General features: G+C 45.5%; 2 long non-coding RNA genes across 3 annotated transcripts; one reads left to right on the top strand and one right to left on the bottom strand.

Moving 5' to 3' along the window:
* Nucleotides 1-12,248: 12,248 nt before the first annotated feature.
* On the bottom strand, nucleotides 12,249-26,376 carry LOC122231874. 2 transcript variants are annotated; one of them, XR_006209148.1, is made up of 3 exons: nucleotides 26,207-26,376; nucleotides 21,823-21,931; nucleotides 12,249-12,547 (listed from the first exon to the last, which is right to left on the bottom strand). It is a non-coding gene; the product is annotated as an uncharacterized LOC122231874 (long non-coding RNA). The 2 variants fall into 2 exon arrangements; XR_006209147.1 differs by lacking the exon at nucleotides 26,207-26,376 and adding an exon at nucleotides 25,127-25,952.
* LOC122231875 lies at nucleotides 17,469-27,273 on the top strand. The gene is made up of 4 exons (XR_006209149.1): nucleotides 17,469-17,555; nucleotides 19,472-19,545; nucleotides 26,258-26,346; nucleotides 26,951-27,273. It is a non-coding gene; the product is annotated as an uncharacterized LOC122231875 (long non-coding RNA).
* Nucleotides 27,274-27,555: the final 282 nt, after the last annotated feature.

Raw genomic sequence — 27,555 nt, 5'->3', positions numbered from 1 at the left:
GACGATGTACCACAGGTCTCTGAGGTTCATTTTTCTTTTTTCTGTTCCTCAGAATGTATAATCTCAATTGACCTATCTTCAAGTGACTAACCTTCGCTAAATTCTCTCCTCTTCATGCTTAAATCTGTCTTGAGACCATTTAGTGAATTTTTCATTTCTAATTGTACTTTGCAACTCCAGAATTTCTATTTGGCTCTTTTCTGTAATTTCTATAGAAAAGTGTATTATATTCTCTGTTTGGTGAGATATCACCATACTTTCTTTTAGTTCTTTAGACACGGTTTCTTTTAGTTCTTTAAAGATGTTTATAACAGTTGGTCAAAAAGTCTTTAACAATAATTCCAATGTCAGAGCTTCCCCAGTGGTAGTTTCTAAAGACTACTTTTTTTTTTCTGTGAATAGACCATTAGTTTCTGGGTTTGTTTGTTTGTTTGTTTGTTTTGCATCTCTCATAATTTTTTCTTGAAAATTGGACATTTTTAATTATATAATGTGGCCAGTCTGGAAATCAAAACTCTTCCAGGGTTCTTCTTGTTGTTCTGCTGGTGTCTTCTGTTGGTTTGGTTGTTTGTTTCGTGATTTTGCTGGACTAATTATCTAAATTCTATATTCTTTCTCACATGTGGCTACTGATGTCTCTCACTGGTTAATTTAATGGTCACCTAATGACTGGACAGACATTTCCTCTAGTACCTGAACCACTAAGACTCCCTACTTTTGCTATGAAACTCTGTGTGTGTGTGTGTGTGTGTGTGTGTGTGTGTGTGTTGAGGTATGTCTTCAACACACCAGTAAGCAACTTCCAACTCTCAGTCTTTATTTCCTGCCTTCTCAGAGCCTCAAGGTCAATAATAGGTTAAGCCTTACACAGGATTTTCTTGGGTATATGTACAAACCAGCACACACATGTGGCCTTCTAGAATTCCAGGAACATGCCAGAGCTTTTCCAAGTCCCTATGGACATTTCATTCTCCAGTTTTGCCTTTTCAGTGCTTTGATCAGCCCCCTGTTAGCCCCAACTGGTATTGCTACCCCAAGCTGCTGATTGTTTTTGACAAATGCCCTCAGGATAGGGCTGTTTGCATAGAGTAAGCACTGATCCATGTCAAATAAAGATAATCCCTGAGAAGGGAGCTTTTCCAGGGAGCTGTCAGATCAAATAGTGACAATTCTCTGGGAATGGGGTTTTTTGGAAAGCTCCAAACCCATTCTGTCCTCTCCAGTGGCTGCCAGGCTGCTGACTCTCCTTACCACGGCTGTGAGAATTTTGGTTTTCAAATGCACCACGGCCCTTGAAAGGAGGATGGGAGTAAGGCAAGTTAAAACACCACAAAACTTGCTATTCTTACCACAATTCATCCATTTTTCTTCAATAATACCCAGATTGTTGAAAGCCTTTGGTTAATTTCCAGAGCTCTGAAAAAGTTGACTTGGACAACTTTCACTAGTGTTCTCATTGCTTTTATGAAGATGTATATTTTCAGAGGTCATTATTCTGCCACTCTGGAAGTGCTTTTCTTGGTCTGAGAATTTTGTGTGATTGTTCTTTTGGAGTTTTGTGGGGGTTTTTACCTGGTTTTTGAAGGGATGGTTTTTCACTGGAATTTTTTTTCTTTGAAGTCAAACATTCATTTCTTAGCATCTGTTTCAGTGTTGATGACTCTATATCAATTTTCCTTTCAGCCAATAAATTCAAGTCTTCTTTTATTTCAGGAAAGTTGCTTTGAATTTTAACCCTAAAAGTTTTTTTATATTCCATAGTTCAGGTTTCCCTAACCAAGAAGCAGAATGTCCTCCTCTGAATGGTCTCTGTCTTCTACTGAAGGATGCCTGTGTACTGCTTGCAATTCAAAAGAAGGCATCTTTGTGGAGACTTCTCTGTACCCAAGACAAAATTTAGAGACCTATCTGTGTTTCCAAACCAATGATAATTATAATAGTAATCATTAACATAAGGTAAGCACCTTATACTTCAAAATCTGATGCCATTTAATGACAACTCTCTTGTGAGATAGGTATTCATTTTACATTTGAAGAGACAGCGAGTGGCTCAGAGCACTTAGATAACTAGCCCACTGCCCTCCCCTTGCCCATGAAGTGCCAGAAGCAGGATTTGTACTAAGGAACATCCAACTCCAAAGTCCATGTGCTTCGACAAGATGGCTTAGTGATACTTACATCTGCCTCGACCAGGGCACCACCGATTGATCTGGGAACACTTGCTTGCTAATCATCCCTAAGATGAGAGACACTGGGAACAAGGTGAGGGCCAGGTCTATTCATCTTATTTAACAGGGCCCCTCTCAGAGCTTAGAATGGCTCACTGCAAAGATAGCAAATGATGTGACATACAGTGCCATTTCTCACCCTCTGGCAGGCATGGAGGGCTTTGCTAATTGAACATGGCATTCTTCCCCTCTGTGCTCAGTTAGGTCAGAATCTTCTAGACCCAGTTTTTAGAGCAGCCACTACCGATCTATTGGAGCTGACATGCAAGTTGAAAGTTATTTGCTGTCACTTATCTAAATAGTTCATTAAATGAAGAGGCTGAATGAACACTGAGGGAGGGGGAAATGTAGTGGAACAAGTGAAGTTCTCATAAAATGAGGAGGCTGAGACCATGGGATCAATGTAGTCCATCAGAAATTTCTGGGGGAAAAAATCCTCAATAGTCCTAGAATCTGGGAGCTGAGTATGAATCTCAGAAAAATCCAGAAACTTCTGGTTATGGCCTGTGGCCCAGTCATGTAACCCTTATCTAATGGCACTTTTATATGAGTGCAACCAATTAAACCTATTTGGGGTCTGCTTTCTGTGTTGTTAAAACCCTCACATCTGATTTTCTAACGGTCTCTGCTTCAACATTTGTTGCCAATAACTAATGCACACAGCCTCAAACAAATGGCTCTCTGGTGAGTGGGCTTTGAAAATACCCAGGACCTCCAAGACTACGTGGGATCGAGGTAATGAAATACCTTTAACCACCAAAAGCCTGGGATTGTCCTGAGAGGCCCAGGCCCAGGGAACAAGAAGAGCCTGTCCCCTCAAGCTTTGGTTCCAATACTCGCAGCTGCTGTGAAGATGAGAAAAGCAGCCAAGGCCCCTGATGGGAGGGTCAGAGGTTGGCCCTGCAGACCTCAGGGAGCCTTCAACCATGAAAGACGAACGGCCGGGGGCTGTGGAAGACAGTGAGGGATGAGAAATGATGCAGCCCTTAGCCCTAATTGGATTCCGGGTTTCCGTAGAATGTGCTATCACTGCTTACAAATGTGACCCAGCCACCGAATTGAGTTATCAACGAAGCAGATTCCTGAGTCACGGATCATCCTGTCCTCTGCAACATGATTAAAGACTGAACACTGCTCAGGAAGATTGCAGCTGTGGGCTTGGAGGAATGTCTTTTTCTACTAAAGCATGAGAAAAAAAAAAAAGAGGCCAGCAAGTATAATCTTAGACCTGGCTATGTTCCTCACTAATCCCCAAAGCTTGTATGTGTGTGTGCACGCGTGTGTGTATGCACACACGTGCACAGGTACACAGGTGCAGGCAGCATCGTATAATTGGGGGAGAGGAAATGAAAGTTGATTCCCTCTACACCTTCCCCCCAGCAGGTGTATAAATAGCATCCTTTGAGTATAAGTAAGTGGGAAGGAGCCCATCTCCACACCTCAGTATTCATGCCGTCAATGAGCAAACTTCAGTAGAGTGCCAACCACGTGCAAGGTTCTGAGCTCTGACATCACGTCCCAAACCAGGTGATGAAAGAGAGGGAAGCAATCACTCATGGAAGGCTTACCATGTGCCAGGCATATGCTAGTTTCGCATTACGTTGTTAGTACACTGTGTCTGTGCCACACACACCCCTCGCTCCCACATTCCGTGAAATTACATCATTAGTGATGCATTCCTTGGGGTCCCTATAAGTTCGTTGGGAGGGAAGATAACCATGGCAGTGGAAAGAGTACTAGGGGACTCCTGGGGAGACTACTCCAGGTCAGCTGTGTGACCTTAGGCAAATCACTCACCCGCTCTGTACCTGTTTTCTCCATCCTAGAATTCTCCAACTTCTCCTTTACAATCTGACTTCTCCTCAGTCACATGTTGCAAAGGGTGGGCCTCACTCCTGAGCCTACTGGAGCAGAGCCAGGAAAAGTCAAGGGTAATGGGAAAGGGGACAGGACACTGGACTCCGAATTATTCCTTTGAAGGTTGAGCCTGACGGCCTGCATGAAGCCCTTCACCGTCTCCACACCCTAGTGCCATAGTTTCTGTCCTGGCTCAGACCCTGTCCCAGTGGGTAGACATACTGAGGAGGGCAAAGCGAGAGGGAAAGCCCACTAGCCCTGCTATGACCAGCAGGTGGCTGTGGGTGAGTAACTTCACTTCTCTGAGCCTCAGCTTCCTCCTCCCCACTCCTCAGCAAAGACCATTCCTCCTTTCCTTTTCTGAACTCTAACCTAACCCTACCACCATTATTCTCTCTCCATCTCTTGGCTTTTCTCTTCAGGAAGTACTACATTTTGCACTTGCCTGATTATTAGGGGAGGGGATGTCTGTCTCCCCCTGGAATGTGAGCCTCATCAGAGAGATACTTTGTCATTCGTGTTTAATGTCCCATGCCCACCACAAGGAAGCTCAACGTGTGTTTCCAACACCAGCAATAATATAACAGCAATAAGAGCTGAAATAGTTTCGCCCTCTCCCATCCTGACCCCATACCTGGACTTCACTGTCAGAAGAGAAATAATTCCTGGCTTGGACCCACCCTTGCTGGGAAGGGCACCAGGCCATGGCCATCCTGTGACCCTAGATTCTGGCCTGTGGCTCTTGCACCAGCCTGGCCTTTCTCCTGGACTGAGTAATGGCAGCCTAGGTATGTTCCCAGAGACAGCCCCATCTTCTCGGGCATGGTCCTCCTCCCAAACCCTGACTTGGCCGGCCCAGAGCAAACACAGGCAGAAGCTTTCAGGCCCACCTCAGCTGCCCACCTGGGTTTCATGAAACACCTGCTGATGGTGCCTGCTCTTTTCAAGCCCCACAGTGGGATGCTGGATACATTTCAACTGGCCTTTCTTTTCCCTTCGCCCGAGAAATATCTCAGTCTCCTTCACTCCCATCAGCATGGAGAGCATTTGTCAGGCCAACCTGGAGGCTTCAGGCCTTAGCAATTCAGGAGTTGCAACAGGGGAGATAAAGAAGCCAGGGATGTCTCCACTCCAAGAAAAGGGGTGTGACCCTCATTCTCTATAAATCCAGCACCTTATCCCCTCTCTCCCCTTCCATTTGCCAATAAGACAAAGGCAGTTCCAGGGGTGCCTGGGTGGCTCAGTCAGTTAGGCGTCCAACTTCAACTCCGGTCCTGATCTCACAGTTTGTGAGTTCAAGCCCTGCATCGGGCTCTGTGCTGACACCTCGGAGCCTGGACCTGCTTTGGATTCTGTGTCTCCCTCTCTCTCCGCCTCTCTCTCACTGACACTCTGTCTGTCTCTCTCAAAAATAAACGTTAAAAAATTAAAAACAAAAAAAAAAAGACAAAGGCATTTCCAGTGCAAGTACCCCCATTCCTTCTGCACGGTGGGTTTCCTCATGGTCTCGGCGTAAGGACAGTACACAGAAATACCCCTTTTAAGTACACTCAACCACCCATATTTGAGAAAAAGAGTAAATAAGGGGCAGCGACCAACAAATCAGAACCTCATGGCCATTCTTGTCCTAGAGATTTTAGAGGTAGAAGGACTTTAGAGCATTTGAGGCTCAGAGTGGGCAATAAGTTGACTGAAGTCACACAGCCAGGAGGCAATAGAGCCAGGATTTCACCTGCTCGTCCCCCAGATGTCTTTCCTGCTGTGCCCTGCTCACCAGCCAGGTGCTGCAGGTTCCGTGGGATCAGTCCTGCTGAAGGTGCGTTACGCAACCTGATCGTGGTGGCACAAAGCTCTGCCTCTGGTGCGGTGAGCGTCCCGGCCGAGGCTTCTGTCAGTGGACCGGGCCCTCACCACCCTCCCGAGAACACTGTGCAGGGCTGCTTCATTCATTGTGAGCTGAGAATGAGAGCCTTTGGGGCTTTTCCAGGGCTTGTAAAAATGTTTCAGGCGTGGGGAACTATCGGGACCTCTGAAATACTCAAATAAAACTGCAAAAAATTTCTCATTAATGAAAGGTCTTACGATATACAGCATTATGTCACCTGGTGAACGTGTTTTAGAGTAGTTCAATATTGGGTCCCCTGGCTGGCACAGTTGGAAGAACATACAACTCTCAGCCTCAGGGCGGTGAGTTCAAGCCCCATGTTGGGCATGGAGCCTACTGAAAAATATATGTGTACTATATATAGTAGTTATATATAACTTATATCATTATATATACACTGCATTTAATGATGTTGGATGTGGTGGTTTGTTGGGGGGGCCTCCCACAGACAGTGTGTAGTGGCCAGTGACTTTCTTAAAATGGCCCTAACCCACTCCTTTGCTCTCAGGTCAGCCACCAGTCCGCTGTCCCCTCCAAGGGGGACACTCCTCCTTTTCTGAGACATCCCTTGATACCAAAAGTGGCCAAGTCAGCCCTGTTTCAGGAGCCAGGGAAAGAGGCCGGTGGTGGCCCCACAGAGACGAGCCGCACCCTCCCAGTCCCCCGCTTTGGACCACCGTGCAGGCACACAGATAGCAAGGGCCCTTTACTGAGCTGCTCTGTGCCAGGCCCTGAACCAGACTCCCCACGCTCACTCATCTTCCAGCACCACTGTGTGCCGCCCAGGAGGACGCGCGGGCTCAGTGTGATCACACACTCACGCGGGCCACGCTTGGAGCGAGTGAGCAGCGCTTAGCTCTTGATTCACCAGCTTTGCCCAGAGCCCAAGTCCAGGATCTTCCTACAGTATGTCTTTAAAAGGGCCCTTGGGGTTTTCCATTCCTTTGTTCCTTCATCTCCTGTTTTTCTGAAGACATCACTGAAATCGAAGCTTGTAGATTTAAAATGGAATAATAATAATAACAAAAATAAGGCAGAAGTGAAAGGAGAGGGGCGACATTAATAAGTGACAGAGTGCAACACGGTTCTGGAAGACAGAAGGTTCACGAAGTGTGGAGAGAAAGAATTGGGGGGCGGGGTCTGCAGTGCCAAATATATTGTTAAGGATCCCAGGAGAGGCAGGAGAAGCTTTTTTCACTCAACAGGCCTGACAGTGGCTTCGAACAGACAGGGTCTTAACACTTCACTCAAAGTGGTAAAATCCAGTTTGGGTATGACTTTGATAAGACATACAAGTGTACTGTGATGTCCGAAGCAACCACTATGAAATCCGTACAAAGAGATACACTCTTAAGCATGATAAATAAATCAAGATGAAATCCTAAACAGTGTTCAAGTAACCCACAAGAAGACCCAAAAAAAGAGCAACAGAAGAACAAGAGTCACACTAAAGAAACATAAAGCAAATAATAAAATGGCAGATTTAAACCCTAACGTATCAATAATTGCCCTACTATCAATGGTCTAACTGCGCCGAGCTGAACAGAGCCTGGCAGGGTGGATTTAAACAACAATTCTATCGTGCTTACAAAAAGTCTCACTTCAACTTCCATGACAGAGATAGACTGCAAATAAAATGATGGGAAAAAATACACAATGCACACATGAACCTTAAAAATTAGTTGCAGCTATATTAATATCTTTATCAATATTAATAAAGAAATTACTAGAAACAAAGAGGAGCATTACAAAATGATAAAAGGATTCATTCATTCAGGGGGAAGACATAATGAGCCTATATGTATACACACCAAACAACAAATCCTTCAAAAAAAATGAAGGAAAAACTGATGAAGCTCGAAGGAAAAGCACACAAACCCAAAATTGTATTTGGGGACTTCAACATCTGTCTCAGAAACCCATAGAACTGCTACCCAGAAAATCAGCAAGGATGTAGAAGATCAGAACTCCACAACCAACCAAAAGAATTTAATTGCCCTTCTAGAACAATCCATCCAACAATAGAAAAATATAATTTTTTCATGTGTCCCTGGACTGTTTGCCAAGATAGACCATATCCTGGGCCATATAAAACAAACCTCAACAAATTTCAAGGAATTAAAATCTTAGAGCGTATTCTCTTAACCGCAATGGACTCAAACAAGAAATCAAAAGCAAAGACAACAGGAAAATCTTTAAACACTTGGGGATTGGACAACACACTTCTAAATAACCCATAAGTGAAAGAGGAAGCCTCTAAAGAAATTTTTTAAATATACAGAACTGAAAGAAAATTAAAATACAGTATATCAAAATATCAAAGAACTGGGAATATCAAAGACTGGGAACATAGATTACAACATGTCTTAAACAGTAAAGAGAGGGAAATGTATAGCACTAAACTTTATTACAAATGAAGAAAGTTTTCAAATCAACATAAGTCCCCACCTCATGAACATAGAAGAGAAAAATAAAGCCACAGTAAGCAGAAAGAAGGAAATAAAAATGATACAGCAGATGTCAGTACAGATCCTTCAGCCCCTTAAAAGACATAAAAGAATGATATAAACAACTTATGACATTCATAGATTTGAAACTTAGAACAAATAGACCAATTCCTCAAAAATCAGAAACTTCAAAAACCAAGCCAACTTGTTAAGAAACAATCTGACTAGCCCTATAACAACTAAAGACATTTTATTAATAATTAAAAAGCTCCAGTAAAATAAATCTCCAGGCCGAGACAGTTTCCTTTGAGTGTTCTATCAAACATTTAAGGAAGAACTAACACCGATTTTACACAAGCTTTTCCAAGAAAGAGAAGAAGAGATAACACTTCCTAACTCGTCTTGTGAGGCCTGTATTACCCAGATACAAACCAAAGACAGAAAAAGAAACAACACATGAATATCTCTTGTGAACTTATACACAAAAGTCCTCCACAAAGTGTCGGCAAATCCAACCAAGCCATGTGAAAAAGAATTAGACACCACAGCCAGGTAGGATTTATTCTAGATATGCCAAGCAAGTTCAGCATTTGAAAATCCATCGAGGATATCAACAACATCAGCAGGCTTAAGAAGAAAAACCCTATGACCCTACAAATTGATGCAGAAACAGCATTTGGCAAAATCCAACACCCGTTCATAATAAAAGCTCTCAGGAAGTTAGGAATAGAAGGGGTACTACCTCGAATTGACCAAGATCATCTACAAAAAAAGCTACAACTAACATCATATTTAATGGCCCAATGGAATATTTTCCTCTAAGACTGGGAACAAAACAAAGATGTCCACTCTCAGCACTGTATTCAAGGCAGAACTAGAAATGTTATGACTGCAACAACTCGGGAAAGAAAAGAAATACACATTGGTAAGAGGAAATAAAACTGTTTCTATTGCAGATGACATGATTGTCTATGTAGAAAATACCAAAGAACCTAAGAAACAAATAAAAACAAACAAACAAAGAACTTCCCAGAACTAATTTAAAAATTTGGCAAGGTTATAGGATACAGGATCAACAAAAGACCAATCTCAAAACTCAACAATAAAAAAACAACTCAATTAAAAGTGACCAAAGATTTGGACAGAAGAGAAGGCATACGGATGGCAAATCAGTACACGAGAAGATACTCAATGTCATTGGTCATTAGGGAAAAGCAAGTTAAAACCATGCGGTTTTCATGTCTAAAATTTAAAAATCTGACATTATGGGGCACCTGAGGGGCTCAGTCGTTAAGCATCTAACTCTTGATTTCAGCTCAGGTTATGATCTCTTGGTTTGTGGGACTGAGCCCCGCGATGGGCTCTTTACTGCCAGTACGGTGCCTGCTTGGGATTTTCTCTCTCTCTCTCTACTCTGCCCCTCCCCCTCCTCTCAAAATAAATAAATAAACATTTAAAAAAGTAAAAATCTGACGTGGTTGCTGGTAAGCATGTAGGGCAACTGGGGCTCTCCTACGTTTAACACAGGAGTTTAACAACTAACGTAGGAATGCAAAATGGTACGGTCATTCTGGAAAATGGTTTGTCAGTTTCTTATAGAATTCAACATATACTTCCATATACCCAGAAATTCCCTTCCTCGGTATTCACCATAGAGAAATAAAATTTTCTTTCATTCAAACCCTGTATACAGATGATTAGAGAAGACCATTATGCATGATCCATAATTGCCTAAAGCTGGAAACCCCCCCCGCCCAGTGTCCTTCAGCAGAGAAGTGGATAAGCTGAACCACATCTACACATGCAATTCTACCCGGTTAAAAAGGAACAAAAATTGATACATGTTATGACATGGATGAATTTCAAAGGCATTATGAAAGAAGCCAGTCTCAAAAAGTTACATACTGTATACTTTCATTTATATGACAGTCTAAAAAGGGCAAAACTGGGGTGCCTGGATGGCTCTGTCAGTTGAGCAACTGACTCTTGATTTCGGCTCAGGTCATGATCTCACAGTTCACGAGCTCCAGCCCCATGTCAGGATCTGCATTGACAGCACAGAGCCTGCTTAAGATTCTCTCTCTCCCTCTCTCTCTGCCTTCCCCTGCACTCCCCCCCACACTCAAAAAAATTTTTTTTAAATAAAAATAAAGGGGCACCTGTGTAGCTCGGTTAAGCATCCGACTTCGGCTCAGGTGATGATCTCACAGGCTTGTGAGTTCAAGCCCCGCATTGGGCTCTGTGCTGACGGCTCAGAGCCTGGAGCCTGCTTTGGATCACGTGTCTCCCTCTCTCTCTGCCCCTCTCCCATTCATGCTCTGTCTCTCTCTCCTTCAAAAGTAAGTAAACATTAAAAAAATTTTTTTAATAAAGATAAAAAAGGCAAAATTATAGGGACAGGAAGTAGATCAAGAGTTTCACAGGGGAGGTTCTGCAGACAAAAAGGCAGCACAAGGGAGCTCTGGGTAATCAAAGTGTTCGACATCCTGATGGTGGTGCTTTAAATCTCATAGAACTATAACCATCCCAAAAGTGAATTTGACTGTAACTAAAACAAACTTAAATAAATAAATAAATAAATAAATAAATAAATGGTTAATCATGTGCCTTCTGATGCCACGCGATGCAAAATCCATGGCAACATCTATGAAGGAAAAGAAAGTTAAATAGACACTATCACATGATTTTATCATTTCGTTCCTAGGTATTTTCCCAAGAGAGATGAAACTACATGTCCACATAACTGGAACAATTCAACATTTATCAAGAGCATTCACCTTATTCAGAGCGTTCTCAATTTTAAAATTGTGTTATATCCATATGCTGGAACACTACTGAGCAATAAAAAAAAAAAAAAATACGTGCAACAACATGGAATGAATCTCAAAATAATCATGCTTACTTAAAAGACAAAAAGACCAGAAAAACAGGCATGCATATGGTATGATTCCATTTATAAATGTCTTTGAACTTCTAAAAAAAAATCCCTGACGATAGGGATGGGAAAGGGGGGAGAAATGGATTACAGATGGGCACAAGGACACTTTGGGGGACAATGTTCATTTTCGTGATTGTGGCAATGGTTTTATGGGTGTATGCTAACATTCATCAGATTAAATATGTGCCATTTATTGTATATCAATTTTATACCCCCATGAGCTGTTTAAATTTAAAAACAAAAGAAAGGTAAATGTGTACCGAATGGGAGCTGAGCTATGAAATTTCATTTAAAATATGAAGTCTGGTAGGTAGAATAATGGCACCAAGTTGGTGTCAGAGAACCAGAGATTTAGGGTTGATATTGGAAAATTGGAGAATTGATTGGTGTTGGAAAATACACCACACATTGGATGTCAGAAGCAGTGTCAGAAAGAACATCACAGCGGCAAAGGGAAATTAGGGTAGCAGATGGAATTAGGTTGCTAATGAACTGACTTTAAAACAGAAAGAGCATCCTGGGTTGTCCAGGTGGGTCCAGTGTAATCCTGATGGCCTTTGAATGGGGAAGATGGAGGCAGAAGAGGAGGTCAGAGTGATGCCAGGTCAGAAGGACCCCACTCACTACTGCCAGTGGTGGACACGGAGGGAGAAGCCGACAAACCAAGGAAGCAGGCAGCCTCCCAAAGCTGGCAAAAACCAGATTCTCCACCTAGAGCCTCCAGAAGGAACACAGCCCTGTAGACACCTTGACTTTAGCCCAGGGAGACCCATTTCGGATTTCTGACCTCCAGAACCGCAAGATTTATAAAGTTGCAAGCCACTATGTTCGCAGTAATTTGTTATAGCAGCCATAGGAAAATAATGCTAGAAGCAGAATTGCTGATTCTCATTTCATCTTATACACGATGGGGTGTTTGCTATGCCATGATTAGCGCTGTAGTAGTCTGAAAGCAAATACAACTGGTTGAAGCTAATAATGAAATGTTCAGGCTCATGCAGTTGTGAAGGTCAAGAGGTGAACGAGGCTCCAGGACAGATGGACTACCAGTCTTTGTCATCATTGAAACTCATCTCTCTCTCAGTAGCTCCCTCTCTCACTGCTGTTGGCCTCTGGATTGGTCCTCTCAGGCAGGATCTCTGTACACAGTGGTCCAGAGGGACACTACCAGCAAGAATGTTCCATTTGCCTGCTGGAGGTAATCCCAGAGAAGATTTTAGTAATGAAAGTAAGAGGGAGGATTCTTTTCTTCTAATTAACTTTTTTAATTCCAATGTAATTAACATACACAGGTATATTATTTTCAGATGTACAATATAGTGATTCAACAATTTCATACATTACTCAGTGCTCGTCACAACTGTCCTCTTAATCCCTTTTACCTCTTTCACCCACAGCCCCACCCACCTCCCGTCTGATAACCATCAATTTGTTCTCTGTAGTTAAGAGTCTGTTTCTCGGTTTGTCTCCCTTTTTTTCTTCGTTTGTTTTGTTTCTTAAATTCCACAAATTAGTGAAATCATACGGTATTTGTCTTTCTCTGATTGACTTATTTCATTTAACATTATACATTCTTGATTCTTAATGGCCTGCATTGGGAAACATGCCCAGGGTTCAAGTAGTTGCCACCCATGGCTGTGGGGGCGGGGCGGGGGTGACGGGCGGTGGTGTCCACTTGATGGGCCAGTGGGGAGTGTGTTCCCACGCACCCCTGGAAAGGAAGAGTCCTTCCCAAAAGAAAGTGGGGTGGTAAATATGGGAACAGGCCAAAACCGCTTGCCGTGGTCCGTTACCCTAACTGAGGTTGACAAAATACAGAATTAAGGTATAATTACATAGTGTAAAGTTATTAGACTAATGGAAGAACTAAAAATAATTGTGAGGAAACTTGGGATAATGAAGGGAGGAAAAAAAGGCATATACAGGGAGCAATTTCTCATGTTCAACTATCAGGGATCCATAAACTTTCTACAGATAATAAGTCAAGAACTAAGAGTACATATGCATGCTATTGAGAGTTATGGAGGTACCCACCAGAAGTACTAAAAATGGAAATGTTTAAAAGAAGTTTACTGGAGAGTGAGGGTTGAATCTGCTTTCCCTCATCATAAACCCTTCCCTCCTGTTTGATTTGTTCCTATTTGTATGTATCACGTCAATGACCAGACACACTGTGATAGTGAAATATTTTTGAATATTTGGACCAACAACATAAGCTTTGAAAAGGATTTGATCAATATCAAGTATGGTGACTCCATTTGAGATGAAACTTTAAGATCATAAGGAAAAAATATATAATTTGGACTTATCTTTATTAATATTTGAGTTATGCCTTTTAAGAGGGGAAACTACTTAATTTCGTATCTAATAGGCTGAACCTCTAGGAGTTTGACCTGTTGTATCACAGGTCAATAAAAAAAATGTTCCAAGTCTGGAGGGGGGGTGTGAAACCTTCCCCTACTTTAATTTTTAAAAACCTATCACAAATGGATGAGTAAATGGACTGCTTATCCACACCTTCTCTCCAGGAGATAGGAAGATGTCTCTGTTCTCACAAGATTTGCCCTTCCCCATTTATCTGCTTCCCAGGCCATGTGGCTCATCTGCCTCCAGTGTCTGTCCAGAACACTGATCGTGCTTGTACATTCCTCAGTCCCCACTGGCTCTGGCCCTAGGGGATGGCCGGAAGCCACCTGAGCAGCTGGCCAGGCTCCCAACAGCCTTTGCTTCTCTGGGGCCTGACCTGGCACTCAGACTCTTAGCCTAGACCCCCACCTCCACTTGCCCAGAATCCAGGTCTAGCTTCCTCGAACCCGTATTTCCTATTGATTCACAGATCACAGCTCCCTGAAGCCCCAAGCTCATTTAAGTCACAAAGGTTATCTGCATTCCTTCTTCATCAACTCCAAGCTTCCAGATAGATGGTCTTGAGTATCTTCAGTGACAAGGACACCATCCCTCCCGGGTGGTGGCTCCTTCTCCAAATAACTCAACAATCACTGCCAAGCTTCCCTTCAACACAAAGGGTAGCACTAGGACCAAGATGTGCAAGCCACTGAGGCAGAACTTGGCCTGCCCTGCCTGCTGACCCCGAGGCAGACAGACCACAGCCCTAGGATGCTCATACACCATGACTTAGGTGTGATACTGACTTGCAGCTCCCTTCTGGGTCCCTGCTTACCTACGCAGGGCTCCTGGACCAGACATTCAGAGAGGCACTCTCCACCCTCCTCCAGGGCCCAGGTCATTTACTTACACTGATGCTGGGCACCATATAGAACCCTAGTTGATCCTACCTCTGTAATCTTTGGTCACCATCCCAAAGGCAAGCCCCTGGCCACTCACCATCTCCCTCTCTCCCTCCCTCCTGCTCTGGGATTCCTCTCCATCAGTCTCTTCCCTCATGACTGACTCCAAGTCCTGGTCACTGTGCCCTTGGGAACCCCATTTCAGAGCAAACAAACCCTCTGTCATCAGCCCTTTTGCAGAGCTCCCTCCCTCCCGGGGATACATGCCCTTCGCCTTCAGGCCAGGGCTCTCACTCCCCCACATCCAACTGGGTCAGGGATGGAGTGGGGCCTGGAGCCTTCCCCTCTTTCCTCTGTCCTTCTGAGGCATCATCTGCTCTACGAGGGCTGGGAGAGACAACCTTCCCCAAACAACCATCTCCTAGGTCCTCCCAGGTCACCCTGTGCTCTCCACCCGAGGGTGAACACTGTCCATGGAGACAGCCTCTCCTGTGCTCCATCTGGAAGCTCCTGGGCTTCCCTGGCTTCATGCCAGACTCCCAAACCAGGACCCCCCACTTTCATCTGGGCAGCAGTTTGGAGAACCCTTCCCCATGGGAAACCTCAATCAAAAGTGGATTTCTTATCTGCATTATTTAGAGTCATGGAATGAAGTGGAATTCATCCCAGATGATTCAAATCCTGAGACTTTAATGGCAATACTCCCTAAAGAAAGATGGGCAGGGCACAGAGAAAAAGTAAAGGGTATAGAGAACATGGCAGCAACTGTGACTACCCATGGGACTAAAGAGACAAAGAGGCCACAGTGCCGTGGCTGCCATGAAAGCTGGAGATGCAAAGGATGCTGCTGGCTGGAGTAGGGTGTTGGAGAGACACAGCCTTGACCCCTCTCTCTTCCTATCCTTTTACCCTCCAACCAAAGTCTCCCATTGGCTGAGTCCAACCTATGCCCAGCAAGAGAGTCCTAGGCGGCCTGAGGAGGTGTGGTTCCCAAGCCAAATGGACCAGCAAGAGGTTCTGGGTGGGCAGCTGGGAACAAAAGGAGAAGAGTAGAAACCAGGGTCATCGAAACCGTTCTTGGAGTCCAGCCCCCTGGTTTTACAAATGAGAGAACCGAGGCTGGGAAAAGTCGGTTGTACAGAGTCCTAGTTGCAGTTTGTGGCCAGGCTAAGCCCAGACCTTGGGTCATCCTGTCCCCTGTCGCCTGTCACATGACAAAGTCCATGACTCCAGCACTCCTTCTATGTAGTCTTTTGAAGTGTTTATGCACTAAAAATAATTTTTAAACCATTTTAATCGGGTACATTGCTTTGAATCCCTTCCCCAACAGGAAATATGCTGGCTGGCTGGTGGGATGCTTGGCAGCTGGCCTTGAACTCCCTTGACCTCCCCACACCCAGGCTGAGGTTTTCCATCCACCACTGTTGCCCGAGCCCAAGCTGAACAGTGGGGGCTGGGATTCAACAATAGCCCTTCTAGTTATTGTTCTATAGCCAGCAGCTGGATTAATATTCGGAGAGGGTTGGAGGAGAAATCTAATTGAATTCGAAACATAATAAATTGAAGCAAACTCATTCGATTTATGGCAGTGTCTTCTGGCATCTTTTAATTCTGGGTCACATTCATTTGGAGCCAATCAAATTAGGGCGCTCATTAGCGGCTGAGGTGGGCGAGGCTGGAGCCACGCTCCCTGCTCCCAGCGGTAATGAGATCTGTGCAGCAGAAAAATAGAAAAGTCAGTTGGGGGGGGGGGCAGGAATGGGAGGTCATGAGGGCACAGTGGTCACTGACTGATTATCAGGAAAATTGACTTGGAGAGGGGGTGAGCATGGACTCTAGATCTGTCTACTTGCTTACAAGATGGCCTTGGCCTTCACCTGACACAGCTTTGCCTCCACCTTAGGGTAAGAGCATCAGCTCCTACCTCTGAATCCTGCGTATGAAATGAGGTCAAGATGTAGTAAATATCTCCTCCTCCAGTTCCTCAGACTCTGACCTCTGGTCTCTCCTCCCAAGTTGCCTGGAGGAGCACCATCCATGGGCTACCTGGGCACCTGATTCTTGCACACAGTCCTCTGACTTAGGTGACCACCCTGGATTCACCCCACCTCTCAAGAGGAGCTCTGTCAAAGATTTTGTGACCATCCTTAATCTTCCACAAAGCACACTACTTAAAACAACCTTGTTGGCTTGCCTAACTGGGAAGTCCACAACCAGGATTTTGAGGTATGGTTGGGCCCAGGAATTCAAGCAAGGTCCTCAGACTTTCATTCTTCACTTCTAGACGCTGCAGGCCTCTGCACGGCTTCAGTTTCAGACACGCTGTCTCCATGAGCCAACAAGATGGTGAGCAGAAGCCCCAAGCTCACATAGCCCACAGGGTGCGTATAGAAGGATAGAGAACTCCCCTTTTCCAGAATTCATTCTCAGTTCCTAAAGATGGCCTCTGGCTGGCCCTGCTGTGTTACATGCCATGCGCAAGAGAATAAGCATGTCTGATGTTATGAGGCACTGACAGACCACCTGACTCCCTGTGTGTGTGTGTGTGTGTGTGTGTGTATACATAGAACCACAATAAAAAAAATATGGGTGGGAGGGGATATAGGGATATGTCACGCAATCCTCAGGCACCTGGCAGAATTCAGCAGCTAGTTGAGGTCTTATCCTCAGAGCCCCAGTTGACAAAGCATGTTAGCCCATCCTTGGCCTGACAGCCCTGAAATGCCTCTCTTGTGAAAAAACAAGAAGTTCAGGGCACAAAGAGACTCATGAATATTCATAAGCTGATGTCAATGGCCCATCACTGAAGACATTGTTCCTCTGCCCACCACCCAACCCTAAAGCATGTAAAATCCATGAATCTACAGTAAGGGCATATCCATGGCCTGAGGCGCCAAGCTCTGCGTCCATAAAGTGCCTCTCTGGGGACAGTCACTGAGACACCAGGGCAGGGTAAGGTGTGGAGACTCTGGAAAGATGGTTATAGCTGTGCCAGGAAATTCAAGGAGCCACAGGGGGGTGGAACAGAGGGCTTGAGGCAGTCTTGGGTGTCCCAGAAGGAGTGACATGAAAGCTAACCATTCCAGGTTAGTTGGGGATGTGGAGGGTGCGGGGGATGAAAAACATTCTGCACAGAGGGAGCCATGTATCTAAAATTCTGGAGGCAGAAGGGAGCAGGGAGTGTTTAAGGAAGAAAGAGGCCCATGTGGAGTCAGAATGGGGGTGGGGGAGACAGAAACTCAGGCAAGAAGAGATGGAGAAGAGGGTCCCAAGTTATCAAGACATTTGGTGGGACCTTCCAGCCCAGCCTCTCCAGGACTCAGATGGGAACAGAGTCCAGAGGCTAGGGTGGGGTTGGGAGCAAGCTGTGATGTATGAGGTTCCCATGGAGAAAGGGAAGGTCTACAGCAGGGGTTTGGGGCCCAGCACTGTCCCCCACGGGAGGTCTCCAGCCCTGGCCAGTATTGAAAGAGCTAGACTCACGGGTACAAAGTGGTCTGGTATACTGCCTCAGGGTAAGCAAGAGCACCCCCATTTTCACAGCAGACAAGTACAGATGCTGGGGCTGGTTACACAGCAGAGCAGGACCTTCAGCCCATGTCCAAAGCCCTGTCTTTCCACTATACCAAGTTGCATCCCAAGCCCATTTTGTGGTTCAAGTGCAATTCAAGAACAGACGGCAAGGCTGGGGGATCTGCCTTCCCACTCAGGCGGCCAGCTTGCTAGAAAGTTAAGGAGAGAAATCTACTGCCATTCCCCCTACCCACAGCCCCACTGTGACCCCCCCCCCCAGGAGCTGCGTCATAGTGGCGTCATCGGCCTCCATAACCAGGCTCAAAGGGAACACAGCCCATTCCTGTCCCTCCCTCTCTCCCTAACCCCCACACTGTGAATAGTCCTGGCCTTCCGCTAAGGGTCTGGCAGGGCCTGAGAGGGGACAGTCCCCTTCTTTCCTTTCTGATACAGTCCTGGGTTTCTCCTTAGTGGCTTTTTACCCCCCAGCCTCTACACAAACACTTTGAAACAGAAAGCATTTTGCTTCACTGTGCCTACCTCGGCCTCATATGAACAGCATGCTGGTCAGCAAACGCGCAAGGAAATCATGCTCAAAAGTCCTAGCTTGCTCTGCTCCTCCCTGAGGGGCAAGATCAGACAAGATGTTTCAGGGAAGCAAGGTGATGTGAGGGGCTCCATACGGTCAAGGGAGCCTAGGGTGTCCTCTCAGCTAGCCTCCAAATGACCATGGAGTTTCAGGCAAGCCTCTCCATCCTTCTAGGTCTCAATTTCCTCATCTGTAACTGGAGAGTCCTAACTCAGCCAGATTTCAACCCTAACTCTCTGAGTTCAAGCAATTCTTGATCTCAGGTCCAGAGTGGAACCCTTAAATGACACGAAGCAAACTCACTGAGGAGCTTATCTGGGCACTGTCTGGAAAATTTACCTGGCATCTCCTTATACCAGAGCATGCAGAATGGCTGGATATTTAAGCAGGAAGAACATTAGAATGCATGACATAGGTGAGGAAGCTGTGGCCCAGGACAGGACAGTCACCTGCCCGGGGTCAACAGCTGCCTCACGCCCACTCCAGGCTGTCTCTGCTCTGCCCCTTTGCTTCCTGCCTCCTGTATTCTGAGCACCGTCTTAGCGACAGACAGCCCAGCCGGCAGATCCAGGCTCCTGCAAACTTGATGTTGTCTCTCCAGAGGTAACAGACCATTCAGGCAGACCCTGACACTTCCGACTGAGGCAGCGGAAAGTCCATAGCAACAGCAGGACAAGTTTGCTCCAGGAGATAGTACTGCTGGAAGCCAGCTGAAGTGTGCTCCAGCCTTTTGTCAAAACTCATGTATTTCTGATCTCTTAACCAGGCCTGGATGTTTGGAGACAAGATGGGATATAAGCAGGAGTGTTGGTGGCTAGATCAGCAAGTGTCTTGTGGGAGGTAAGTGAGCCTGCCACCAAATGTCATCAGACAAAGCACCTGTCCCCGCAGGACCAAGGTGTCTGCTCCAAAACCTTGTAGTTCTCACAGGGGCTGTTGGAGAAGGTGAATCAGCACAGCCTTGCTAGAAAGTAGTTTTGCAGACATATCAGAAGCTTGGAAATGGGCATAACCTTTGCCCTTCATTTTACTTTTAGGTAACTCTCCTAAGCGAATTATTAGAACACGGCTTTCCTGATAGAAGAGCAGACCCGAAAGACCCTAAAAGTTTCATAAACAGTCTTTTACAGCCAGGCATGAAGTCTTTTAAAAATAGCTTTTTCTGATTACAAATACAACGGCTGCTTATCGTAGAAAATTTGGAAAATGTGAAAAATATAAAGAGAACAAACAAAAATATCACTACAATGTCATAATCACTGTAGTCTTTCCCCCCAGGATTACAGTTTGTTTGTTTGTTTGTTTTTTCTATGAACGTGTAAGCACACTTGACAAATAATGGGGAGTATACTCCATGGATCAACATCGCGATTTGAAAATATTTCACAGATCAGGACACCTGGGTGGCTCAGTCGGTTAAGCGTCTGACTCTTGATCTCAGCTCAGGTCATGATCTTGTGGTTCATGAGATTGAGCCCCACATCAGGCTCTGTGCTGTCAGTGCTGGCTGGGCCTGTTTGGGATTCCCTCTCTTCCTCTCTCTCTGCCCCTCATTCATATTCTCTCTCTCTCTCTCTGAAAATAAACAAACATAAAATATTTAAGCATCCTCAACCCTACTAAAAAGTCTTCACTGGGGCGCCTGGGTGGCTCAGTCGGTTGAGTGTCGACTTCAGCTCAGGTCATGATCTCACCGTCTGTGAGTTCGAGCCCGCGTCAGGCTCTGTGATGACTGCTCGGAGCCTGGAGCCTGCTTTGGATTCTGTGTCTCCCTCTCTCTCTGCCCACCCCCTGCTCATGCTCTGTCTCTCTCTCTCTCTGTCAAAAATAAACATTAAAAAAAAATTTAAAAAAAAAGTCTTCACTAGCAGCCCCATAGCCCATCATACTGTGTTATTAAGCCTTTTCTGATTGTTGGACATTTATTTGTTCCCCATATATGATACAGTACCCAGAAAGGCCTTTTTGTCCATGAATCTTACCATCAAATATAGGTTTCCCTTATGAGCTCTGAGTTCCTCCAGGCCGCCTTATGCACCTTTGCAGTCCTGCCTTCCTCAGCCCCAGGGCCTGGCATGTGCCTAGGCATTTGATGATGTTGGCTGAATGACCCTCATTCATTGATGACTCACCCATAGTCGATTCCTTCCACTGTTAAGTGAGAGAGTACATGCCTCTGACACACCCACTAAAGAATGTGCTAGCTTCAAGGAAGCTGACAATGACCATTGAAATGCTTAGAGCGACACAAGGGGAGACTGATAAAAACAGGTGGGTCTATTTTTTTAATTGACTTTTTACATTAGTTTCAGGTGTACAATATGGTGATTCAGCAAGTATGTACATTATGGAATGCTCACCACAATAAAGTATAGTTACCACCTGTCACCCAAGATAGCACAATACTATATTCTCTGTGCTGTACTTTTATCCCTGTGACTTATTTATCACTAGAGTTTTGTGCCTCTTGGTCCCCTTCACCTATTTCATCCCTTCTTCCCCCACCCCCTGCCTTCCCTTCAGCAACCACTGGTTCTTTATGTTTATGAGATTGTTCCTCTTTTTTGTTGTTGCTATTGCTGTTTGTTCATTTGTTTTGGTTTTTAGATTCCACATATAAGTGAGATCATGTGGGATTTGTCTTTCTCTGTCTGTCTTATTTCACTTAGCATAATAGGTTCTAGGTCCATTTAAAAAAAATTAAATTAATTAAATACATTAAAAAATAAAATAAAAGAAGAATGTTATAAAGGATAATGTCTAGGATAAGTTAATTTTAAAATCTGTGTGAATAAATAAATAGAATTTAAAAGGGACTATGTATATAAACTAAAATGTTAACGGGCATTATCTGTGGTTTAGGTTTCTTTTGGTTTATCTGTATTTCCTAATTTTTGTTTAAATTAGACAAAGGCAAATTTGGTTTTTGTTTATGAATAAATATAAATCATTCATATAGCATTTGTTTCAAGAAAAGTTCACTTACCAGAAAACCCAAATGAGTCTAGGCACCTGGCCACCCAGAGGAGAGTGGGGCAGCGGACATCTCATCCGCCAATCTCTAATTCGTTAAATATTTCTAAACACCAAATATTTCCAGGCCAAATGTCCACTTACCCCTGTCAGCATAAGGAAGTTTCCATGTTTACACAGGAACGCATGCATTTGTGAATTGGTCTCTGTTGATACATACAAATGTTGTAGATTCCTGTATCAACAGCTGTGCCTGAGGAAATGTGGAAGAAGTAGGATCAGGTGATAAAATACGGAGTCCAAGATCCCGAACCCGCTTCCATCATGCCCAAGAAATTACAGAGAACAGTGCTCTGCCTCGGTTCCTCTCTCCCTTCTCTCTGTCTCTCTTTCTCCCTCTTTATCTATCTCTCTCATTTAATTTATATTATACTGTCCTGATTACTTAAATACAAAAAAAAAAAAAAAATAGGCAGGCCCCTGGGCCCCAAAGCCTAGTTTAAATATTCCGTATGGAGAGTTGTCTTGTGCATGCTGGAGCTGGAGGTGACCGAATCTCAATTAGCTGCACTGTATGGGAAAAGAGGTTGCCAGCCCATTTCTTCCTGGTCTCCTCCCTGAGGCCTAGCTCACCTCCGAGCTTCAAAGTTCATTTGTCCGTTCTTTGTGATGGACAACAGCATACTGCCCTTTCATGGGGCATTTACTCAAGGCCAGGCCGTATGTTGGGTACCCAGGAGATAAAGACTTAGTTTTTTTGCTTCAGGAGGCTACAGCCAGGTGGAAAGACAAAGAAACATTCTTTCTTCCATCCAGTTCTAAGACTCTCTAAGTGGCCAACTGAGACATTGCAAAGTATTCTGGGCATACAGACACTGAAACAAAGGAGACAGAAAAAGTTTTCAAAGAAGGAAAACTTAGTGTGCAGGGATTCAACATATGTCAATCTGGGCAAAGTGTGGCATGTTTGAGGAACAGAAAAGAAGCAGTGTGGTGGACCGCAGCAGAGGGTGGGTGGGTGGGTGGATGTCAGAACAGAAAATGAGAAGGCCAGCTACAGGTGGACCACAAATGGGCCAAAGGCCACATAAAAGCACTGGGACTCCATCCTATAGATGGTGGGAACTGCCACATGATAAAGTCAAGGTCAAACTCCAAGGACTAGAGTAAGATTAATCCACTGGATAGCAAGACTGAACGTGGAGATACCTAGAGGTGCCTCCTAGATACATAGAGGGAGGTTCCTGCAATAGTCCAAAAGAACAGAAATGAATCCGATGCTGGGGTTCAGGCAATCAGATGGTTGGTGTTAGGAGTAACTGTGAAGGGAAATCCAGCAGGAATGCAAGAGTAGGGTTTGTTTGCTTTGGATGTACACTTCAGGTGTGGGGGGGATGTCGAGCAGCAAGTAGATGAAGTTTGGGGGGGTATAATTTGGGCATTGTCATCTTCGAAGTAGCAGCTGAAGCCAAAGGAACACAAGGCAATTGCTCATGGGAAGCATGTTGGGTGGGACAAGAAAGTCAAGGCAGAACCAGAAAAAGCCTGACATTTGAGGAGCAGAGGAACCTGAGAAGGAACAGCCAGAGTTAAGAGAACAGAGGTGGAGTCCTGTCATGGAAGCAAACAATAGAGGGGATTTCAGGGATGTGAGATCAAGAATGAAATGTTACGAAGATCAAGTAGGGTGAGGACCCAAACGTGTGGCGATTAGTATGCCATCTGCGATTTTATGGATAGCAACTTCAGCAGCTGTGGATATAAAACACCCATCAGCTGAAAAGCAAGGAGGTGAGGAAGTGGCGGTCAAGAGTGTAGAATACTCGGGGCGCCTGGGTGGCTCAGTCGGTTGGGCGTCCGACTTTGGCTCAGGTCATGATCTCGCGGTTTGTGAGTTCGAGCCCGTGTCAGGCTCTGTGCTGACAGCTCAGAGCCTGGGGCCTGCTTCAGATTCTGCACCTCCTTCTCTCTCTCTGCCCCTCCTCTCTCTCTCTCTCTCTCCAAAATAAATAAACATTAAAAAAAATTTTTTTTTAAAGAGTATAGAATACTCTCAGAAGAACTTGGCTTTGGAAGGAAGAAGGTCCAAAAAAGGGTTGGCAAATTGTTGGGAGGAATTGTTCCAATGTGACACTTCACAGGATTGTAGGTCAGAATGACAGAGCTTATAGAGAAAGAGAATAAGGATGGCTTAGATGGTGCTAAGCTGGAAGACTAGACACCTATGATGTCATTCATCCTGGAATAAACTTTCCCAAAAGGAGTAATCCTCACATGCTTTGGAACTGTCACCCTCTTACAGGCTCCGATACTTTGACACTCGCCAGTGCCAGACTTCGTGTCAGTTCAGGCCAAGCAGTGGGGGGAGGAGAAGGCTTGGGACCCCATGGAGAAGCCTCCTGGCTAAGCTCAAGCGCTGACATTCTGAGTCCCAAGAGTGTCACAGAATGCGATGCTGGACACAGGCCTGCATGTGGAGACTGGCAAGGCAAGTTGGCAATAGTGTGATGTGGGAGTCTCCCACCCCGCTCATCCCACATTTTTTCTCAACATTTTGGACGTTTATGGCTCGCTATCTAGCACCATGTGTCAGTCAGTGCTCAGTAATAATTCAGATTGATGATACTGTTGTCTGGCTTTTAATGGCCAACTGCACAGCTCTGACATGGCTAATGCTAATTTAAATGACGAAATTAACTAACCAAGCCATGGAATCGAGCTCTGGCCTGCAGATGCCAGGCCAAATAAATAAATAAATAAGGACAGTCCTCATGAAAATGAGACCACGAATTTAGTACGATTCGGGCAACTCCCACCATGTACTGGGAATTCTATTCATTGGTCCTGATGCTGGCCCTGGCGAGGGCTCCTGCTTCATTCCACGAAGATGTCGGAGGGCTACAGATGGAGAAATAATGGACTCTTCTAAAAGAGCACAGAATCCCGAAAATATTCTAGTCCAAACCCCTCATTTAACTCATATGGAAACTGAGACTCAGTGTTAGCAATTTCCAGAACTTTCTCAGTGAGTTGGTGACACAGAATCCACAATGAGAAGATGGCTACCATGATGTGAGAAGGTTTCTATGACATCCAGTCACCACTTCTGGACAGCAAATCATACCCTGTGCAGTTCGGAACCGGACACAGAGCCCTCATATCTTCTAAGCGGGAGGGCAGGCCTGGGGGGGTGTGATGTGGGAGGGGATCTGGGTGTGATGTGGGAGGGGATGTGGGAGGGCAGAAGGGCCGAGGAGGAGGTCGGGGATCACAGAAGTACACGCCCCCATCCTCAAGAGGCCCTACACAGCCGCATCACCCTCCCCCGTGCCTGCGTTCATCAGGGACTCCGCGCTAGTGAGAGTGGCCTCCCTTTAGCAGGCTGAACCAAAAGGCTATGTAAATGGCCTCAGGGCCCAAACTCCTTATACAAACAAGGGAAAATTACCTGGCGGCCCACACACGGCCTGCCGAGCAGGGTTCAGTCGGGGGAAACCCACAGAGATAAGCTCAGGAACAAATGTGTTGACCCTTTCCAGGGCAGTGCATAGGGATCCAGCTGGCCGATGTCAGACTCCAGGAAAGGGACCCCAGACCTTGCGCTTTCATGATTAGGGAAGCACCAGCCCCTCTTCTGGTGGGATCAGGGCTTGGGATCTGATCGTAGCATGGTATGGCAGAACTCTGGTCATCTGCCCTGTTCTTCCAGCTCAGCATGCATGGTTGGGGAGCAGCGGCCCCACTCCGGCATGGGGGAGGGTGGGGTTCCAGCTTAGGACACAGCAGCGTTCCACCAAGATTGGCCTTTTTCAGGGTGCAGCTGGAGCCAGCCTCCTTGGAGCTTTGTGTGAGGCCAGCCCCACAGGAAATGCTAAACCAGAAAGGTGCTGAGTACATTAGTTATCACTCCCAGCTCTTCTTTTCACTGCAGTCAAAGGCAGCTTTCCCAACCTTCAACCTAATCATGGTACCCCCAGCTAAGACACCTAAGTGTCCTCTCCTCACCAGCCTGATAGTATCAAACCGCTCGGCCTGGGATGCAAGCTTTCAGCACTGGATCTCACCTCTCCATCCAGCCTGGCCCCCAGCGCCCCCATCCCTAAATGCGATGGATCTGCTACCTCCTGCTGTTGCTCCCTCCAGTGTTAGCCTTTTCCCACCTTGCCCACACTGTGAACTTAAAGGCACATCCTCCCAAATGCCCTCGAGGAGAATGACGGGCTCATCCCCTGTGCCCTGACTCTATGAATGCATTTATCATTGCACATGGTACTTGTTTTCCTACCTGCCTGTCTGAAAGTGTCTCAATCGTGCCATCTGCAGAGAAGATGCCAATGAAGAGGGATGAAATGCACCAGCTGCATATGCTTTTCCCCAAACTTCTGGCTCCAGGCCTCTCTGCCCTGCCTACAGCCCTAGACCCCAGATTTCATAGATGGTGAAACACCCACCGTCTTATATAAACTATGCTATATTTAACTGCTTTAAAGTTGTGTACTGGGGGGGGAGAGGTGGTGCAGGCCATTACCTCTGAATTTTTAAACGTACTGATAAGAGACCTCAATGTTCCTTCCGCCAGGATGTGACTGACGTCTTGCCACCAACTGGCAGTACAGTCTGACAGTACCCAGGAACCTGGGGAAAAGACCAATGCTCACACCTGCCCAGGTAAGGTACAAGTCTCCCACATGTCCCAGCTCTGTGTGTTGAAGAAGCTAAAAGAAAAAGTAGGAAAAGGGGTCTCTATTTGGTAAATCTTTTGTAGCCCCGCCCTGCACCTTGAAGTCATAAAGGGGCTGCAAGCGACATTTACAAGGTGGCAACAGGCTGCTGGCTGTTGCAAAGCACACTATCTGGGGAAGGAGATAGGCTATCACAGGGTTTTCGCCCGTGAGTTGAGGTTCTTTGTTCTGAATGTGTGCCCTACTTTCAGTATGGTTTCCTTGGCAGTCAAGAGAAAGACTAATCAAATGCCTACACAGGTTTATGAATGAAAGGAAACATATTTTAAGGGAGCTTTGTACTGACACACAATTGCACTGATAAATTTTTCAAAGTCTGACGGGAACCAATTTCAAATAAATGGTGACATTTAAACAACTAGAAACCTCAAGGGCCATGATTACATAGCCACATTCATAAGAACCTCCCTGCTCTGTGGGTCATTGGCAAGTTCACCCTGCTGATGCCTTCTCAGCTGCCCAGGGTAGGAAGCACTTGGTTGCTGCTCAGCAAAGAGAGCGTCCTAATATGCTCTGCAAACCCCTTCCAGTGTCTTCTCAGGACCCAGGAGCTCCAGTCTAGTCCATGTCTGTATTTGCAGCAGTCTTGTAAAAATGTATCAGAACCTTGAAGAGTTACTCTGGGAGGAAGCCTCACCACCAGACAAGGCCAAACCAAGAGCTTTGTCACCAAAGGATGTCTGTCCCAAGTCAGCATGACCCAGTTGAAGAGAGACAACAGCTGTGCTCATTCCTCGACCACCAGACCATCCCTCAACATGCTGTAGAAGTCAAAGATTTCTTCTATGAGAAACTTCCAGATCTTCTCAGCATTTTTTCAGGCATTATTGCATCTTTGCAAAGCACTAAGTAACAGCAACAATTCCCAACTTCCAGCCAATAAACTTGACCTTGAAGCTGTCCTTGATTCCCTAAAGGGAGGCCATAGAAAAACTTAACCTGGTAAGGACAACTTGCCTGATATCAACTCTGGACTCAGCTCTGGGAAATAGCTCCTGCATCTGACTTACTCTGTCCTGTCTACCAGGGCCTCCTTGCTGGGCACTCCCTTACTCCATGTCCCAGGACCCCAACCAGATTCAGTTCCAGGTAATAGAATTCCTTTGGCCCATGCCCAGCTTCCAATCAGCCCCAC

The sequence above is a fragment of the Panthera tigris genome, chromosome D2, assembly GCF_018350195.1.
Source record: "Panthera tigris isolate Pti1 chromosome D2, P.tigris_Pti1_mat1.1, whole genome shotgun sequence".
Lineage (NCBI taxonomy): Eukaryota > Metazoa > Chordata > Mammalia > Carnivora > Felidae > Panthera > Panthera tigris.
This window is presented reverse-complemented; position numbering and strand designations above follow the sequence as displayed.